This window comes from Meleagris gallopavo, chromosome 9 (genome assembly GCF_905368555.1).
Source record: "Meleagris gallopavo chromosome 9, MGAL_WU_HG_1.1, whole genome shotgun sequence".
NCBI classification, from domain to species: domain Eukaryota; kingdom Metazoa; phylum Chordata; class Aves; order Galliformes; family Phasianidae; genus Meleagris; species Meleagris gallopavo.
Window position 1 is genome coordinate 13,316,780 of NC_139412.1, and position 20,603 is coordinate 13,337,382.

General features: G+C 51.6%; 1 protein-coding gene across 4 annotated transcripts in view; it reads right to left on the reverse strand.

Moving 5' to 3' along the window:
* Window positions 1-20,603, reverse strand: part of PAK3 (p21 (RAC1) activated kinase 3) — a 109,893-nt gene that overhangs the window by 61,256 nt on the left and 28,034 nt on the right. For 2 of the 4 annotated variants that reach the window (XM_085230782.1, XM_085230777.1), the window contains exon 1: window positions 5,916-6,059. The exons of the other annotated variants lie outside the window; for them this stretch is intronic. The gene's annotated coding sequence lies outside the window, so the exon portion shown is untranslated. Of the gene's footprint in view, window positions 1-5,915; window positions 6,060-20,603 lie in introns of those variants that run through there. 4 annotated transcript variants of the gene reach the window in all.

Below are 20,603 nucleotides of genomic sequence, written 5' to 3' on the forward strand. Positions count from 1 at the left end.
TTTGTCTCCAGCTACACAAAAAACACTGACCCAAACAAGCAGAGTGTTCTCTGTGTTTGCTTCTCTATAGATCCAAGAGTCTCCTCTCGCCCCTATAAAGGGGCGTGGTAAAAACAGCCATTTTTATGTCTCATTTAAGGTGCAAAATGCTGTGGAGACAACCGTGTTATTCGCTCCCCACGAGGACTACACATCAGCACTTTCTGTGGATGTTTCCTCCCCCACAGATGACGGAGGGAGGAAGGCCACATGCTGCCCACATGAGACGATCCCATGGAAGAGCTCCTCCAGGCTAGCCTTGTTTTTCCCCTGTTTAGCCAGCATTTAGCTCAGCAAAGTCTTGGCCACGACTAAAACCCCAACACTGAACTAATCACATGGATGACTACAGCTTACTCAAAGTAACTTGTTTCTAATGGACTTTCAAATGCGACAAAAAAATATGTATGGTATTTACCATTTAAAATACTGTAAAGAATGCAAAAGTTACACTGCTGGGCATTCATCCCTCACTGTTGTTATCCTGTTAAGGTGAAGCGTATGCTATTAAAGTCAATATTTACCAACAGACACTCAGGTCATGTAAGCAATACAATCTTCCCGTGTAAAACTATGCTCCCAACAGGAAATAAAAGGCATTTGGCAAGTCTTAGACTGCCAAGGGCAGTTCCTACATGTCCTGCTTCCAGGACAAGAAAGCCCTCCAGTTACCCCAGATACTTCCAGCGGTGAATGCCGAGCTTGTCTGGTAAGTTTCCCAAGCCCACTGGAAATCCCACAGCAGACACAGAGGGCTCTGAGTCTGAATTGGCACCAGATGCTTTAGAAAACAAGTGAATTTCATTTTGCTACAGGAATATGAGAAGGCCAAAAGGCTTCATTTGTCTGCACAGGAACAGTCACTCCTCTAAGAACATGAATATTCTGTTGAAGTTGTTATAAAATGAGACTCTTCTACAGAAACCCTTTGCCAAGCAACAGTACCGCGTGCCAGCTTAGACTGCCCTCTGTGCTTGCATGCAACTAGAAATGTCTTTTCTATAGCCGATGAACATCAATGACAGCCTTAACACCAGAGCAGCAAATGCTCGCCTTTCAAGAAGATGCCCACAATGTCTCCCTACCAGCTCAGAGGCTTCGTACAAAGGCCAACTCAGCATCAAGCAGCGACTGCAGGCTTTCCCCTCAATCAGCCTAAAAGAAGTGTATTAGACATACATCAAAACTGTACTGCAGCTAGAGCTGCCAATTACTTATGGCAAAATGGAAGGCTGATTCATTTGACTGCATGTGGGTCTTGGCCCAAAATGCTATAAGAGAAAAACCTCAGCGAACCGCCCCTTCATTCCCACCCCACCCTCCCCCCCAGATCACTGCCAGGAGCCCATGCCTGCAAAAATCAACATTTCCTGGAGGATTCTTTCTCCAAATTGTTCTCTTCTAAATACAGACAAAACGCACAGCATCTCGAAATGCATTTGCATATGAGATACATGCATACATGCATACAGGGACACCTCTCCCAGACACGTGCAAGTGAAATGCAACGCAGAGCATCTAAAAAGCCCTCAAGTCCCCAGCCCTGAGAGATTCCCCCCATCTCTCTCCTTACAAACCCCCAAACGATGTGCCCAAGCCACCTCACCATGCCATCACAGCGGCCTGCAGGTGCAGCTGAGCAGAAGCGAGTGGGAGTCACAAAACACAAGACTTCTGCTACACATGAGCACAATCCCCTTCCACAAGCTCCTCGTATCGGAGCATTTAACACCCAGTACATCAAACAGCAATCCATCACCCAGCACGCCTCCTCAGCTACGTGTCCCAAACGAGCAGCAGGGCCTCGGGCCAGCAGGCACTGCCAGAGAGAAGTGCCACAGCTCTGCTTTCAGAAAGGACACACGAAGTCGCATGCCACATGAAGCTGCTCACAGTAGCCACTGCTGGCCCACGGTCTGTTATCTCAGCACCTGCAGGCTGAGGTCTGTGAGCTCCCTGCCACACCAGACCCCCTTTCCCCACAAACAGCACAAAAATCCAATCTCATTTCCTTCTCCCTGGTACCTTCCCTTGTTCTGCTGGCTCCCTGCTGATGACTGCAGCCATCTAATTTCACCTTGGGTTTTCCAAGCATCCCAAGTCAGCTGTGCACCCACAGCATCTGCCACTGGCAGCCAGCCCTCCTGACCCTGCTGCTTTTCCTCCAGGCCTCACTTTTAGCTGTTTCTTGCAAACCTTTATAATAGCTTTCACAGAAAAGCAGGCTTTGGGATCTTCAGGGTGCAGGATATCTGCTCCAACAGACATGTTCCTCAAACAGACAGGACCATGTTTGTCCAGCTGCACATACAAGGCCAAGCTCTGGCATTCTGCTGGAGAACAGCAACACAAACAATGTGAAATACAACTAAAATAAAAAATAAAAAATTGAAAGAAACAACAACAGGTAACTAACCTTTTTCCTTCTTGGAAAACCACCCCATATCCAGATCCCCATTGTTTTTCTCCACTATATGAAGGAGCCCAGCATGCAGAGTGCTCCAGGACCACGGGAGAAGACAGAGCACGGCCTAGAGAACAAGGCACTCAAAGCTGTCACTGCCCACATCACAGATCATGGAAGGCCGTGCCCCCTAATCAGGTGTTTTGGAGTCATTTTTCATTATTAATGTCTCTGGAGAGGAGGACCACGCATTCCTGTGGAGCAGGAAGAAGTAGGGAAAGACTGACAGAACATGGAAAGGAACAGAGGGCTGGTGTAGTGCAGGACGTGGGGCAGAAGTAAAAGAGAACTGTTCCCTCAGATTGCTACTGCAGAGGACTTACAAATTTTAACCCGCTTCATTCTGGTTGTGCATCCTACAAAGTGCAAAGTGCTTTCTCAGCAATATAACAGGGAGCAAATTCTGGCTGCTATGCTTTTTTTCTTGCTGGAAATCTCACCTTCCCATCTTGGATACCCAGAACCTCTGCAACAAAGAGGGGCAAGTAACAGTATGGTGACAGAGACCACATCTGCAGGAAATAAATAACCAGGGTGCCAAGCCAAGTGAGCAAGCTCACTAGAAGATCAAACACGGATGTAAGCAGCTCTTTTCTGGAGCAGGCAGGCATCGTTTCAGTCACTGAAATATTCATGCCCCAATAGGAGCTGTGGTATCAATGTCTGCCCCTAATACAAACAAACCTGAGCTCAAAGCATGACAATCTGTGTTGTGCAGAGCAGAATTGCAATTAAAGGCACTTTCCAAGCCTCCATTTCTGCAAACACATAGTTGATGGCTTTCCTAGTGACACTACAAGCACATCCCAAATCCAAGTCCGTAATCTCTTGCCCATGAAGGCAAAAGACATTAAAAAAGGGGTTTTAATCGTGCCACTTCCATTCTTCCCTCCCCAGTTTACCAGCCCGTGCTGCAGCTAGCAGCGCTGGGTGCACCTGACAGATGCGAGCCGACGTGGGCACTGCAGGTCACATCAACATGCTCTGCAGGGAAGCCTTCTCATCTGGAGGATTTTCTCCTTCACCATTGGGAACAGAGGAAAGAAACCGTGAGGCCTTCCGCTCCCCCTGAGTGGAAGTACTTTTGAATGCCCTTCCCAAATAAAGCAAGAGCACTGATCTATTCTAGGAAAGGAAGAGGGGGCCCACCACTGCCACCCGTCTGCCAGCACTGCCCATGGAGCCTGGATACAGGTGATGTGGCAAGGCAGCACTGCAGCACCCACCTGGGCACGCATACACTGCAAAGCAGTGGTGAGCCCACTGAGGGGCCAGAGAACTTGCAATGCTTCAGATTAGAAAGAAAATGAGAACACCCAGGCTGTGGAATCTGTGTGGTGCTGAAATGGTACAAATCCCACACTGCAATACATGGCTCAAGCAAAGCACAGGTGTGCAGCAAGCTGGATTAAAGCACGTCTACCACTGGCCCATGCACGCCCTGTCCCTTTCAGAAGCCAAGGGCTTTGCTTCCATTTCTCTGAGAAAGCCCTTAAAAGCCCCTTCTCTTTGCCCTTAGAATTATGAAGGAACACTTAAAATTTCCCCCAAACGCCCTGAACACAGCGAGGATATCTGAGGGTACCACTGAGGCGTGCCTGTCCAATCTCACAAAACGAGAAGTCTTTCTATCCCCAACAGATCATACATTACATTTGCAGTCAACTGCACAGGAGCCACAGCTGACATTCATGCCCAATCACCAATCACACCTGGAAAAGATCTTCCAAACTCCAAGTGTTAATGAACCACAGATACTTCCCCTCACCTTCCTCATGTTTTTCTAATACAGAATGAGTCCTGGTACCAGGAGAGGCACCAACCAGCTGAGAGGAGGCTCAGCATCACCTGTGCTTGCCCAGCCCCAGTGACAGCAACCAATCACTTAAATGAGAATAGCAGTTGATGGAGCAGTAAGAGGTGAAGAGAAATGCATGAAGAAGTAACAGAAGACTTCATCCCTGGTAAGTTCAACTATTTGTGTCTAGAAGGTAAAAAGCTAAAGAAAGGTCCAGGTAAAAAATGCTTGCTAAACATAAAATAGCACTGATAAGTAGAAAGACCTATTTCTGCAGGTGAATATAAATTTAAGTTTTTCCTTTCTTCCACTGCCCTCTCCACCCACTCATTCTGTTCCATGAAATTCCATGGGGAAAAAAAGCTTCAAGCACCTTCTGCAGGAGCTACAGCAGATAACGAAAGGGGAAGGTGACAAGGGGCTCCTGCTACCCTATGCAGCACGGCAAGGAACGGAAACCAATGTTCATACCAGCGAGGCGCAGACTGAAAGCAGTGTTAGCATCCAAAGCCATGGGGAGCGTGCCCAGAGCAGGGCTGGTAGCCAAGGCCAATGTGTCCCTCATAACTAGCCCTGTGGACACAGTGGAAACGAAGGAGCAGAAGGCAGACCTGAAGGACTGGCACCACAAAGCAGCTCTTCGGGAGCAATACTACCAGGCTCCTTACAGAGAGCAGCATATAAGAGCTAAGAGCTCACCTGTCCTGCAGCTGCGTGCACAAGAACTACAAAGAAACACGAGGGGCACAAGACAGAAGACCTGATGACAGACTTCTTTCTTCTAGACCACGTGACCGGCTCAAGATACACAAAATAATTGAGATTCTGAGTTCCCTCTGCTTTTAAATACCGACTTCTGGCCAGATCTTTACAGAGGAGCTGCCCGGAGAACAGCCCGGGCACGGAGGTCAAACCCTCTTCGCTACAGCCCCCAGCAAAGCGCCCACCGGCCGCAGAGGGAGCAGCGAACCACCCGGCCAAACCGGGACGTCGGCCCGGCCAGCGGGCGCTACGAGAAGCGCGGGGCGCGTGCGAGGACACGACGCCGGGGCACAGCAACGAGAGCGCCCGAGCGGCGGCCTAACGAGCCCGGAAACTCAACCCTCCGCTCCCCGCCCGAAGGCCGCGGCCGCCGGAGCGCTGCGGCACGAGAGGCCGCCCCGGAGCCGGGGGCCGCGGACGGAACGCGCCGCTCGCCCGCCGCCGCCACGAGCCCGCAGGCCGCGCCGCTCCGAGCGTCCCCTCCGCCTCCGGCGCGGACCGCAGCACCGCGTGAGCCGCGGGCACGCCGGTCCCGTGCGGGAGCCCCGCGGGCGGCCGCCGCGCGGGACAAAGGCGCGGCCCCGGTTCCGCGCCGCGCGTACCGGGCCCGGCCGGGCGCGGGCTGTCAATGACGGCACCGACCCCCCGCGGTTATTTATAGCGCCGAGCCCCCGCCGCGCGGGCGGCGTTGTCGGGCGGCGGGCAGCGCTCGGCGGCCCCGCGCCGACACGACTTCGGCCCCGCCGCGGCCCTACGGACGCGGGGCTTTCCCGCAGCCGCCGCCCCCGCGCTGCGGGTGCCGCTCCCCGCGGCGACTCCGGCCCGCTTCCCTCCCCCCCCGCGCCCCGTTACCTGCTCCCGGCGCTGTCATGCTGCTCCGCCGTCCCCCCGCCGCGGCCCCGCGCCGCCCCCCCCGCCCGCCGCAGCCCATCTGCCGCGCGCCCGGCCCCTCGCGCCGCCGCCGCCGCGCGCCAATCGCCGCGCGCGCCGCCGGGACGTGCCGCCGCGCCCCGGCCCTGTCGTCACCCCGCCGCCCACTGCTCGCCCATTGGCTGCGCCCGCCCGGCTGCAGGGAGCCCTCGGCGCGCGGGGGCGAACCTGGGTGCGAGGCGGCGGCGCGGGGGGTCGCGGAGGGAAGGGAGCGAAGGGTGGCACGCAGCGAGCGGAGCTGCCGGCGCCGCTGCCGGCCCGAGCGCTTCGAGACGCGGCTGGAAAGGAGAAACGGGCCCGGGCTGCGTGATGCTGGCCTCTTATTTTCGGAAAAACACAAGACGGATGGCGCTGTGGGGTTTGCCTGCTCCCTCGGGTGGCCCTGCTCTGCTGCGGGGGCACCGCGCACCTCTGTCACGGCTATGGGTGTGAGGGCTGCGCCGCGGTGAGCTGCTCAAAGAGCCCAACTAAAATAGTGTCACTGCAAGCTGACAGTTAGCTGTTCCTATAAGCGCTGAAAGGAAACGCTCCCGGCACCCTGAGCTCGGCCCTGGCTCTGCAGAGGGCCAAGTGCACGAAGCAGGGTTCAGCATCGTTCTCCTTGTGGAAGAACAGAAACGTGACTGCAGGGCTCAGAGCAGTGGAAAACGCAGAGCCGGGCCCCTGCTCTCGGCCTGCATAAGAGCTACGGCTGGTGGGAGCCACAGACACTTCGCTAACGCCGACCATGAGACAGATTTTCCTGAAAACCACTGTGATCTGCTAACAGCACACACCTTAGGGGTTGGCATGTGAGGTTCACCGAGACCCTCACCCACCTGATGCGGCTCTCCTGGTGCCTGGTATGCTGCCTTCTGCCATCATGGCACAGCCCCATCTGCAGCCGTGGTCCCCAGAATGTGGTCAGGCGGCCCTGCAAAGTGTCAGCTCTGCATCCCTCCCTGCACACTGTCCCGCAGGAAGAGGCTCGAAGCCAAGTGTGCAAGTCTCAGTAGGAGAGGCTGAGCAGCAGCATTTACAGAACGCACATTGAGCTAGGTTAGACAGGAAATAAGGAAAGTATTCTTGAGCAATAAGAGGAACTCCTCTGAATAGCCGCCGGATCCTGATCCTGGAGGCCACGTGCTGAGGCTGGGCAGGAGCTCAGGGAGGTGCTGCAGGAGCCCTGCTCAGCGCTGCACTGGATATGGCCACAGAATAGCAAGGCATCCCATGTGCGCTCAGCAAAGGCACATGGCTCAGCATCCCTGCACTACCCTGGTGTGGTGGCAGCCCCGTGTCAGGGCTGACTGGGGCGAGAAGGGACACGGATGGATGCTGAAAGCTAACGACTAAACGCTGGAGCCTGTTCAGCCATGATGTCATGGTTTGCCAGCGCCTGCTGATTGGCTGCGGGAGAGCATCTGCGGAGCCGGGGCTGGCGCTGGGCAGGCTCAGCCCTCACGGCAGCTCAGCACGGCGCGTTGTCCTGACAACGAGGCTGTCTCCTAAGAAGCAGTGCTGGGGACCCCCAGCGCTTCTGAGGGAGAAGGGACGCTGACACTTGGAAGGAGCTCGGCTAGTGGGAGCCAGCATGGAACAAGACACCGGGCAGCATGCTGCCAGCAGAGCTCCCAGCCATGGGGATCCTCTGGGATCTGGGCACAGGGCTGGGCATTGCTGGGGCCCAGGAGCAGCATGGCCTGGGCAAGTGGCAGGGCCCCACGGCACACAAAGCTTCCCACCGGCCTCACAGGCCGCCCTGAGCCCCTCTGTGCCGTAGGTGAACTCAGCTGCAGGAACTTCTGGCACTGCAAGGTACCTGGACTGCAAGGCAGGGCCCAGCAGCCAGCACATCTCAGTCACAGGTACCTTGTGGCCCGGCTGTCTGCAGGCCCTCCTAGAATGCCCAGATGGGACACAGACATCCCATGGTCCTTACTGGGGACTGAGGCTGGGGGATCGCACAGGGCACCCAGCACAGTGCCCTCCCACAGCAGCTGTGCATGCACTGTCTCCATAGAATCAAAGAATCACGGAATCATAGAATCACCAAGGTTGAAAAAGACCTTCAAGATCATTCAGTCCAACCACCCACCCATCACCAATAGCTCTCACTAAACCATGTCCCTCAACACAAAATCCAACCGTTTCTTGAACACCTCCAGGGTTGGTGACTCCACCACCTCCCTGAGCAGCCCATTCCAGTGCCTGACCGCTCTTTCAGAAAAGTAGCATTTTTCCATGCCTCAGGAAATTTGGCCCTCTTTACTTTCCCTTCCTCATGCCCTGCCTATGGGCTTCTCCCTGTCCCTTACCAGCTGTGCTTTTAGTTTATATTTTTGCCTCAAATCATAGTTTTCCTACTCAATGTTTCAATCATGGATTTAACTGATATGTAATAAGAACATTAAAAGACGCCAATGAACTATGAATCAATGACTAAACGCTGACAGATATAGATACATTTCTCAACATACCATTGCTGTACCTCATTAAAATGTTGCCAGATGCTCACAACCATTGCAAACAACCACATGGGACATAACCCACCTCCTGAAACCAGCAGAACTGAGCAACCTGCCCTCCTACCACACACAGTACAAAATCCAGAGCTGACACTACTACTCAGCGTAGTTCTGGGCACCAGGCTCTGAGCTCCTGCCATAGGAAGGAACAAAGGGATGGCAACATCCGCCAGGAGATCTCCATCCTGGAGCAGGGTGTCACAGTGGGGTGACAACAAGAGCCAGCACTGCTTGTGCTAGAGCTCTGAAAGACCGCCCGAGCTGCAGTGAGCTGTTCTGCTCTGTGAGGTGTGCAGCCCAGCAGCACTGCTCTGCCGGTTTGGGCAGAGGGGAAACTGAGGCAGCAAGCAGAGCGGGGGTGGCAGCACTGCCTCCCACAGGTCCTGCTGTCACTCTCAGGTCCTTTTTCATTTTTTTGCAAACTGCAATTTAAACTGCCTTCCAACAGGAGCAGCAGGACTGGCAGCCTCAATGTACCCAGCCCTACCTTAATGCAGCTTGCAAACAGGACACACTGCAGCCTCCTGCAGAGCCAGGGACTTCTGAGTTTTTAAGGGATCCTTGTAGTCCAATCCCACCTGGTTTGCATTCAGACACCTCCCAGCCTCCCACACAAGGGGCATCTATTTTTCCCCATAGGAACAGTACAGGTTCTTGTGCCTGCTGGGACACACATAGGCAGGCTCAGGAGGGGACACTGAGGGCTACTCTCAGGGATCAGCTTACCTCCAGCACACAGAAGCTTGCATTGGTTTGCATCCCTAAGAAATCCTAGACCCTCAGCTCCCCGCCAGAGTCTCCTCATAGGAGTGTCTGAATTAACTCCTTCCAAGCAGCTCGGGCTGCTTTCATTTGGATGGTTCCTTTTCCTGTCCTCACAAATGAAACCAGATCCTTGTTTCCAAATGGCTTCTCCCGCTCATTCAGCTCTTTCAAAGATCTACTTTTCCTACAAAAGTTGTGCATCTGAGAACTAATCTCACACTAGGTCAGTGCCTGCTGCAGATTAAGATTCATTTTCCTAGGAGCACAATACAGAGCTGTTGCTGGTGATATGGTTATAGTGGTTGCATATATAGATTATTCTGCACTTATCTATCTTCCTTAGCTCAAAATAAGACATCACTGTTGGCTCAGACCCTCAACAGAAGAGCACACAGACCTGATTTTGGGCAATTCACCCATGGTTTATTCTCATACAGTGGGTAGAATCACTGCTGTTTAATACCAATGAAAATCAGGGCCAAAACCAATTACTTAGTTTCTCTTTTGACCACTGCTCTTCAGCTGTGCCTCAAGAGAAAAGGAGCAGCATGTATGCAATAGTGTCACTGAGCTCTGATCTCACTGCTCTTATGGCAATGGAGCTCCACCACGGGTGGGTCTGAACAAAGGTGTTATGAACAGCAAACATGGGGCACTGCACAACAGCTTGTGAGAATAAACACCTGATTACCAACATGTTGCAAGGCAGAGGTACTCCAGGTATTCAGATAACATCAGCTCAGAGTTCCTGGAGATGAGAGACATCTTTACACAGTTCCCACTCCACAAACAAAGACTCCATTGCCTGAAAAACATTCCATGACAGCCAGATTTTATGACTATGCTGCTCAGGGCAATGTCTTCCAACAGCTGGAAGACAAGGTTGTCTGTGCAGTCTGGAGCACTTTCATATCAGGTTCTTACTCGGAAGCCTCAAAATTAGGCCAAGCATGCTGGAGAATGTGTGCCTTAACTTAGAGAATACATTTCCCAAGCTTCCCACAGTTGTGACCTCCAATGTTAAAATGCAAGCAACTCTCCAGCTGCTGACCAGGCAAAGCATTTGACATTGAGTTAAAGAAGCAGTGGCTCCAGGCTCCAGCAGACAGGCATTGGCTGAACTAGCTGAAGTGCTCCTCTTTTCTTTGCTGTATAGAATACCAGCTAGAGCAGCAGGACAGGGAGTGTCTCTGCGATAGAAACAATTTGCAGCAGCTGAAGGAAAATATTCCTCTGAAACCCAACTTAGTGAGACACTTCCAAAAAGATTCCAGGAACTAGTTCTGGAAAAAGGACTTAGCGAGACTGACCACATCACAATAGTAGATGCAGAATGTGCCAGAAACAGACCCAGGTATACACAGAGGAACTACTGGATCTTGAAACACAGCCTTGCCACCAACACACCCTCACTGTGGTTACCTCTTTAGAGGACAATACCCATTCCTGCTTCTCATCCGTCTGAACCCTTCCAGCACCTTCCTCACCTTCATCCCCTGTAGCCTGCCATATGCACGTAGCACACTGTCCATCAGGACACAGCCAGTAAGATGGGAGACCTGTTCACAGAAAAGAACTCCCTAAGGAACTGACAAGGATGGCAGCCCAGCCAAGCAAGTGTACAGGTACAAACACCATAGATAATTTGTTCCACAGATTTATCTTTCACATTCAGTCATTACATTACTGAAGAAGTTATGGTCTGACACAGCACAGTCCCAAGTACTGCTTTGGAGACAGAAGGCCACAAGCTCAGAAGAAAGCTCTCATCTTAAGTTGAGAGTGGAGTATGACTTTTCCGGCAAAATAAAGTAACACCTTTTTCTAAAAAAATAATGTCTTTCCGAGTTCAAAAGTTCCCAGGTTTGAACAGAGAAAGATTACGGAAAGATACATTCATGAGACCTTAAACCCTAATTGTCCACAGGGAGAGGGTGAGATATGTCATGAACTAGAGGATCTTTTTAATGTCAGCTTCAGTGATTAGCTTCATTAAAATACTCAGTAAAGTATTATTTTAGCTTCTATCTACAGGAGCACTTAATTCAAGGCAAATTTAAGAAAGTTTTACTCTCCATCCAGTTCAGATCAAAATCAAAAATAAAAAGAAATGGCATTTCAGGAATCACGGGCATGGCCAGCTCCAGTCAAGTCCATAAAGCACAGCTGTGCAGAAAGCACTGCATTTCAGCCCTCATCTCTGACTGTGGAAGTCAGGCGTTCAGAGAATGCAATCAGGCTTATTAATCTGATGTCACCTAGGCGAGAGCCGGGATCAGGAAGAAATCCCCAGCTGACATTTAAATGTTAAATTCAATGGACTGAATCCAATTATTATTTTTATTGGAATTGCTAATATACAGGATGGGGCTGGCAGGTCTGACTTCCAAGATAAACACATGACTTCAGTGCCACTGGGGACAGCTTAGCACTGCAGTGCCAGGTCAGAGGCCCTTCACCTCAGTTCTGCTGGCATCGGGCAGCTGAGACACTCCAACAGGGCCAGGGAATCGAGTCTCCATCATGGGGATGTGAGGGCTCTCATGGAGAACACGGGCTACAAACCCACGTGGTTGCCCAACTATTCCATTAACTCTCGTCTTCCATGAGGTATTCTGCCTTTCAGTACACATGGAATCCCAGGCTCAGAAATGTATGGTTCCTGATGAACCCAGCACACAACAGAGAAACCAGCTCCTTCCATGAGCAAATGAATGTATCTGTGAAGAGATCTGAGGGCAGGCAGCCATCCCTGCAGGTTCCACGTGTGCACCCTGCAGCCGAGGTACCAAACAGCCTTCCCTGCCATGACAGTACCTGGGCAGCTGGCTGGTAAGGTTCCCTGCCAGAGCGAGCTCCTGCAGTGCAAGGATAAGCCTTCCTCCAAAAATCCTTGTGAGAGGAAAATGACTGGGGTGTGCTGACAGCCTTCAACTATCTGAAAATCACTTTGTGAAGTGTTACAGGGACCCAACCCAGCCAAGAACAATCGCCCTTAAAATAGAAATTAAAATTAAATACCTTTGCTGTATTCTTTCATGAAACAAAAAGCAATATGCTTCACTGGGGTACCTGCTTTCTCTGTGCACTTCACTGACAACCCCTCTTAGCTTCTGCCAATGTCCCTGGGCCAGCCAGGATGGGATCACCATGCTCAGCATCCACCTCTCTGCTCTCAACATCTGGTGAGCAGATAAAGGCTCCATACAAACCACTTTCACAACAAAAAGATGCCATCCTGAGGGGCAGAGCTCTGGGCTCATCAGCATCCCGTTGCTCTCCTCACACCACGTACCCGCACTGCGGTCCAACAGCACACAGATAAATGTAATAGGTGACGGCATGGCATTACCCTAGATGACACCAGTGTAAAGCAGGCTCCTGCCCTCCCTTTTCCCGTGCTGCCTGTACTGCAGCAGCCAGTCTGAATGACAATCCAATGTGCCTCTGGCTTACCGCGGGACCCAGACTCTTATGCTTCAGTGCATCCTTGCAGTCAAAACAAGACGTTTGTTCATACGTATTTTTAATCTTGTTGCTACCCTGGCTGTTCCTCATTAGCTGCCTTGCACAGCCGTTGGTTCACACCAGGGAAACAGGCCAATTACCTCGCTCAGCCCCAGGGAGAACTCTGCTCTGGAGGTGATGGGTGCCCACCCCAACAGGAGGAACTGCTGCCCCATGGCGAGGGCAGGAAATGCCGTAAGTTCACAGAGTCTCAGAAAAGCAGGCGAGGAAATGCCAGATATGTTCCTCCATCATCAGAGGAGAGCAGCAGCAGGAGGCCCTACACCTAATCCCCGTGTGCAGGGCACACTCACTAAGCCCAGGCTGCAGACTGTAGCACAGATGATGTGAAGTCACAGGGTGGTGTGGCTTTATCCAAGCCAACAGCTCGCTGTTTGCTTTTCCACCCAAACTTTAGAGACCCGATGGCACGCAGCCTTTGTGCCATCCCACCTGATCTTACAAAGCAGCCATGATGCCTTCAAAACAGCACATGGTGCAGGAATGCACACCAGGCGAGTTACAGCTGTGAGCACAGCACCTGGACAACTGCTATGGTGAGAGCGCCTGACATTGCTTTGCTCTGCTGCTGCCAGCTATCTCCTGGGTGCACAGTCCTTATCTCCACCTCTCACCATAGCTGGGCAGGAGGAGCTCTGTGGCTTTTTTCTTTTGCCTCACTAATCATTCCTGGGCTGACAGTCCCAGGGACTGTGAACAGATTGCTCTCCTGGCTCAGAAATAGAGCCCATACCTTGCCTTCACTTTGACTGCTGCAAATGTGCCCTCAAATGGCCTTGTGATGCCATTTTTGTCTTCTAACGGGAGCTGAATGTCACTGCTCTCCCAGCAAGACCACATGCTGGCAGAGTGGAGCCCTGGTCGTGTGTTGTGCCAGGCAGAGCTGAATGGCTGTCAGGAGGAACAGCACTTCAGGGTCTTTAGGGTTCTGTTGTTGGGGTTAAAAAAGGCAACCCCCAAACCAAAAGAGCTCTCACACAGCGTGAATTTTCCTCTCTTTTGACTCCAAAAATATGAAAGGAAGATCTACCCTAAGCAGGCTGCAGGGTGAAATCTGCCCCATCCCACCGCACCTCCCCTGGGGACGCTGGCTCAAGGCAGCAGTCAGCCTGCCATACACCTGCTCCACAGGCTGCTCAACCCTCCTGTAAAGAAGACAAAGGAAAAGAGAAGAGATCCATCTTATCAGCACATGGGAAATGGGGACGCACCATCAGTCCCACAGATGCGTCAGCATTGCAGAATAACCTGCTGTACTTTGGACTCCCTGTAATGACTGTTCCACTTTGTAATTTTCCAAGCAAAAATCGTTTTGTCTCTGCAGTAAACTGCACACTCAAAATTGCCACCGCTGAAGCAGCAGTGCCTGAGTTACTGCACCTCCCTCCTGGGTCCTTGCACGCCTAGGCCTGGGAGGTGAGCAGCTCTGAACAGACCCAGGGAGCGGGGATGGCCTCGTATCCAGGTGCACCTCAGCCTTCTTTCTGACACACAGCCCCTGCTGCTCCCTGCTACCTGGGCTTGCTGGCCCCTAACAGCTTGCAGCCATGGGTGTGAACATGTGTGTGGGAATGCTATAATGTGTTGCACTTTTTGCTACATGCACCCAAAAGTACTGGCTGAGGCCCCACCAAAGGCTGAAACAATGCTATGTATTCAGGAATGCCATCTGCTGGCACATTCTCCCTTACTTAACCTCACAGAGCCACCTGAAGGGGTGCAGAGCTCTCCAGCTGCACACGTGCAGACATGCTGGCTCCTGCCAGGTGTTAACAGTAAGGAAATGAGATAATAGATTCTTCATGATGCTTCTGCTACCTGGATAAGAAAAAGTAAATGAAAAAAAAAAAGTCCACCTAACATACATGCACTCTGATTCCTTCCCCAAAATACTGTTTGAACCCCTGGAACCTCAGTTTCTAAGGACTGCAGCTGCAAAGAGAACCCCCAGGACTGAGATTACTTCTCACAGTGTGCTGAGAGCCAGAAGGAATAGCTCTGCCATGAGGGAGGTCACACAGCTGCCCATCACAACCAGTACATGATAGCCATCACAGGGATATGCACTGGTAATCTACCTAGTTTTCCTAGGAGAGAGCAGCAAGGGGATCTCAGATCTGCACAGCATGCACAGCAGAATAAAGAGGCACAAGTCAGAAGCATTTGCCGGACACCACTGCTTCTAAATGGCAAGGAGAACAGCAGAGCCCAGGGGACTCATAAGCTCAGCCCACTGAAGGAGAGCCCTGCAGCACCTAACCTCATCAGGACGGTAATTACACTCAAGGGGAATTTATGAGAGAAGCCTGGCAAAAAGAGAGAAGCTGGCAGTAGCAGGAACATGCCAATCTAACTGACAGGGCTGTCAGACAAAGGCTGCTGGGAGATGAAGAGAAAAGGACTGGAGCACAGAGAATGAAACACGTCCAAAAGTACACCAAAAAGACTCAGATGGAGAAGTCTCCTTGACACACACTGTGGGAAGAGCAGAGCCACTTCAGTGCTGTGCCACAGGGGCTCAGAATTTGTGTTCTCCTTCCATGACTGTCCTGGACAGTGAGCCAAGCTCCTTTCACACTTGCAACTAACGTCCTTTCGGGCAAGCTCTCCCTATCTCCTCGTACAGACAGACCTTCTCTGAGACCACAGCTCCCAGTGCCTCTCAGCCTTCCCTCCTCTCCCTGTTTAGTCACCTCACAGAATCACAGAATCACAGAACTGTAGGGGTTGGAAGGGACCTCTAGAGATCATCGAGACCAACCCCCCTGCCAAAGCAGGTTCCCTACACCAGGTCGCACAGGTAGGCGTCCAGGCGAGACTTGAATATCTCCAGAGAAGGAGACTCCACAACCTCCCTGGGCAGCCTGTTCCAGTGCTCCGTCACCTCACCGTGAAGAAGTTCTTACGCACATTCGTGCAAAACTTCCTATGCTGCAGCTTATGTCCGTTTCCCCTCGTCCTGTCTCCACGTACCACTGAAAAGAGACTGGCCTCACCACTATGGCCGCCACACCTCAGATATTTATAAACCTGGATCAGGCCCCCTCTCAGTCTTCTTTTCTCAAGGCTAAACAGACCCAGTTTACTTAGCCTTTCTTCATAGGGGAGATGCTCCAGGCCCTTCACCATCTTTGTGGCCCTCCGCTGGACTCTTTCCAAGAGATCCCTGTCTTTTTTGTACTGGGGAGCCCAGAACTGGACACAGTACTCCAGATGAGGCCTTACCAGGGCAGAGTAGAGGGGGAGGATCACCTCCCTCGACCTGCTGGACACGCTCTTCTTAATGCACCCCAGAATGCCATTGGCCTTTTTGGCCACGAGGGCACACTGCTGGCTCATGGCCAACCTGTCGTCCACCAGGACGCCCAGGTCCCTCTCTGCAGAGCTCCTCTCCAGCACCTCATCCCCCAGCCTGTATTGGTGCATGCAATTATTCCTCCCTAGGTGTAAGACCCTACACTTGCTTTTGTTGAACCTCATCCGGTTTCTTACTGCCCAGCCCTCCAGCCTGTCCAGGTCTCGCTGAATGGCAGCACAGCCTTCAGGCGTGTCAGCCAATCCTCCCAACTTCGTATCATCAGCAAACTTGCTGAGGGTGGCCACTATCCTCTCATCAAGGTCATTGATGAAGATGTTGAACAAGACCGGACCCAGCACAGACCCCTGGGGGACACCACTGGTTACAGGTCTCCAGCCAGACTCTGCACCACCGACGACCCTCTGCGCTCTGCCAGTCAGCCAGTTCTCAACCCACCTCACTGTCCACTCGTCTATCCCACACTTCCTCAGCTTTGTTATAAGGACTTCCTCCAGAAGCAACCTTACACTTGAAGTGCAAAGCAAGACCTGACCCTTCAGAGAGCCACCTCAACAGGAGGCCTGGATCCCTCACCCCCCAGCAGGCCTCTGCACAGCTCTGCTAAGGGGCAAAACATCCCTACTGGGCTGCAGCAGCATCAATTCTGGTGCTTGCTCTTGAAAAGGACAATGTCCAACAGCACAGAGACAGACAAGAGACAGAACAAGAGGATTCGAAGTCTGGATATTCCATCTTGAAGAGAGAGCTGAGGTGGATCACAGCACCATCAACGCAGCACTTCAGGAGGCAGAATATTCATGTAGCCTACCCAGGGTTTTTCCAGCAGTAATAAAAAATAAGGAGATACACAGATTGACTCATAGAGACCATACACAGTAAACAAATCACGAAAATAAACCACTGCAATATGTAGTTTGGGAACTCCTTTGCTATTTATGTTATTATTTATTAATCGTATTCCCACAGCAAGGTCCCTCTGCAGCACCCCACAGCCTAAAGCTCTTCACTTTCCAAGCGTTAATTAGGGTTCACAATAAGTGCTGAAAAACAAGAGAAGCATTTTCATCTCTCTCCTACAAATGAAAGCCCTATATGTGAAACCCAAAGGGACTCGTACAAGGTCACAAGTGAATCAAATGGCACTGCCAGAAACAGAGCACAGAACCCCTGGCTTCCAGGTTCCTCCCATAGAGAGACAAAGGTTGGCAGCAAATCCCCAAAGGTGTGGGAATGAGCAAGAACATCAGCGTGCAGTCCGGCTGTACTCACAGGTGTGTTAATTAGATTGTGTTCTAATTAAAATACAGCCTTTGCATCTTGTCTTTCTTTCTTGATGATGTAGCCAATTGGTAGAGTTTGTCCACAAATAAGTTCATACTGTAAGACAGGAGACTGCTTCTAAGCTTGAAGAGAGGGGAACTGCCCTGCAAAGGGGCAGGAAACCCAGAGGTTTTAGCGTGGCACATAATATGCTCAGGGGAAACATCAGATTAAATAACAATTTGACCTCCATTCACTAAACTTAACAAGAAAGCTCTGGGGAAAGGGTTTACAGCTATCAAAAGAAGGGATCAACCCAGGCTTCTCCTGACCACCGAGTTCACATAAAGGTGAAATACCAAAGTGTCTCACAACACAGGTCTGGTGGCCAGAGGTGAGGTGCCAGAACTGATGCAAGCCCATGTGTGCAGAGGGGTTGAGCCACGGAGCCAGAGTACACAGGAGGTGCCCAGTGCAGAACAGCATATGCACAGCCCAGGTCATTTCCTGCCCAGTCAGACCCCCTCTGGGTGCAGGCAATGCTGAAATGCCCAAGTGTTTGGCAGAGGAGAAGGGAAAAAATATCTATATGCTCTGAAGGTAAAAAACATTACTCTCGGTTAACAACTCACAGATGTATTTCTCCCTGTCTCGTCTGCCACGCATGTCAAACCAATGTCATGTTTCCTGCTAAACGGTGATGCCCATACAAGCAAACTTGAGTGAGCAGTGGCCCGTGAGATGGCATATTGCTTTGAAGATGGAGTTTCCCAAAGCATTTCAGTAGTAAGGAATGAACAGAGAGAAAAAGGATTTATATATATGTTCACCAGAACCGAGTTTCAAAACCATGTGGAAATCCCAGCTTCCCTGGTTTGGGTAGGAAACAGCCCTGGAGAGACTGAAGGCTCTGAGGCAATTCGCTCTCAAATGCAGCGCAGTCTGCAGCTGCAGCACCCCATGCAGCCATGTTGCTGGGTGTACAGAAAGACCACAGAGTGAGAGGGAACAGAGCCAGCGAGGCATGTGTGAGCCCTGCAGCTGCACTCTCTGCTTCTTACAGCTCACAGGCTGACAGCAGGGAGCCTGTGTGTGCACCCATGGAGAGGCAGCGGTAACCACGCAGCCCCTTCTCCTGCCTGGACGACACTATTAGATTATACTGGGGCACGTGTTAACCAAGGAACACCGTGGATTTGTAGCCTTTACTACAAGAACTTTACCTTCCAGTGTGCTAGCAGTGAGCATCCAGCAGCTTACCTGAAGCTCAGCCAAAGCTAGAGAGAACTGGGGAGTTCATCCTGAAAGTGCAAGTGCCTGACGCCTGCCTACTCACGGAAGAAACACTGCAGAGAGATCAGAAACACTGAAGGCTTGTAAGTAGGGCAGTGCTATACAGGCATACCAGTAACTGATGTGAAACAGCACAAAGAAACTGACTTGCAGCCCCACCCTGCCTGTGGGACAGGGAACACCAGCAGCACCACACGGTGTCTTTGCAACACACAGCCTATGTCCCTACAGAACTGCCTGCCTGTGTTCAACTGCTCTATCATCTTCCTCACTCATTTAGTTATGATCTCAAAAAGGTGCTGACCATCCCTTCTTCCCAAACGTCACCTCCCCACTGCCTGGCTCAGATATTTCCAGGCATTGAGAAGTTAGGATACAGACAGAAAAATAGTGGAATTGCTCATTGGGTTACCAAAAACATAGGATGCAGTGCTTTCCGTTACTGTGCAGCATTTCAGGAGGCTTTCTGGTTACTCCTCTCTCCCTGACACCTTCTTACACACCAGCCTCTCTCTGCCCCTCCTGTGCTAGAGGTCCAGCTGCAGCTGCAGAGAAACATAAGCCATCCCTCCTGCACAGCTGCCTCTGCATCCCAGCCTTATTTGTATGAGACACTGCCACCCAGCATGATTTGCATACGTACCAAAACGTGAGATGTGCACAAAATGAAGCAGGAAAACCTTTGTCTCTCCTGCTAGAAAAGGTTAATGGCATGGCTACTTTGCAAATGTTTACTATTAAGTGTTTCCTAAGCCTCAGAGCCATAGAATTTGTACATAAAAGGAGGTTCACCCCCTTCCCCTTGTCCCACAGTCCTATTTGCTTCAGATTAACACAAGTGACCTCCACTCCACTTGTGCTCCATTTATCTCCCACAGAGCAGGGCCTGGCTGTACTGAATTATTTCCCTGCCATCGTGAAATGCTGCTCAGCAGCATTGGAGGGAGCAGGGCTGCAGACAGGTGCTATGGCTTTCTGTTAACCATTTAGCTTCCAGATAAGATTTCCGTTTAAACCTAGCTCAGCTTAGGAGCACTGCAAAAATCCACAGCGTAAGTACACGATACCAGAGCTGACGCACTGGCACACTGGGCACAAACATGTGCTAGGGAAAGCAGGTGAGCTCCATGCTTGTGGCTACATGCAGAAAAGGACAAAGCAGCCCTGCCACAAAGCAGCCCCTCTCCCGCTGTCCCTATCCATGTCAGCCACCACTCGCCCACAGTCACTGTCCTCAGAGTGCATCAGAGGCTCTGGGACGGGCACTCTTTGAAACAGGTTAATCCAAGCTGACACATGAAGTGTCACCTCCAAATCCAGGCAGGCTGAAAAAAGCCCTTCAGGACCTTCCTGTCCCTTCTCTCTCATCCCTCAGCCCCGTGCTGGGGTATCTGCAGACTGTAGGGCAGGGGGATGTGCTCTCAGCTCCCCACTCCTCCCAGGTGGCAGCCCAGGTCACAGTCCCTCCACAGGCCATCACATCTCCTGTGCCAGACATAAACCCAAGTTATTCTGGCACACAAACACAGATCTGTGCTGAAAGAAGGGCCATTGGGCAATTCACAGAATGAGCATGAAAATCCATCTCACTCCTTTGTTCTCCAGGCAGGCTGCAAGACTGACTGAACCTTTAACTTGGGAAACAACCACTAAGTGCGATCCTGCTGGCCAACAGCCACACTGTGCCGTCCATCTCTCTCTTATGCTGACTGAAGTTCTGACCTCTGGCTCCAACTGCAGCAAGTGCTTACTGGCTGCCTGCAGCCCCTGACCTTCAAAAAGGGACAGCACTCCACCTGCTAATCCTGCAGACCAGGGCCAAGTTCTCCCAGAGCATACCGCAGCACACAGTGGAGGAACTGGACATCTCTGGACTCCTGCAGCCTCTTTCAGTAGAATTTGCAGGAATCAGAGCACAAGCAAGAAGCCTCCACCTCC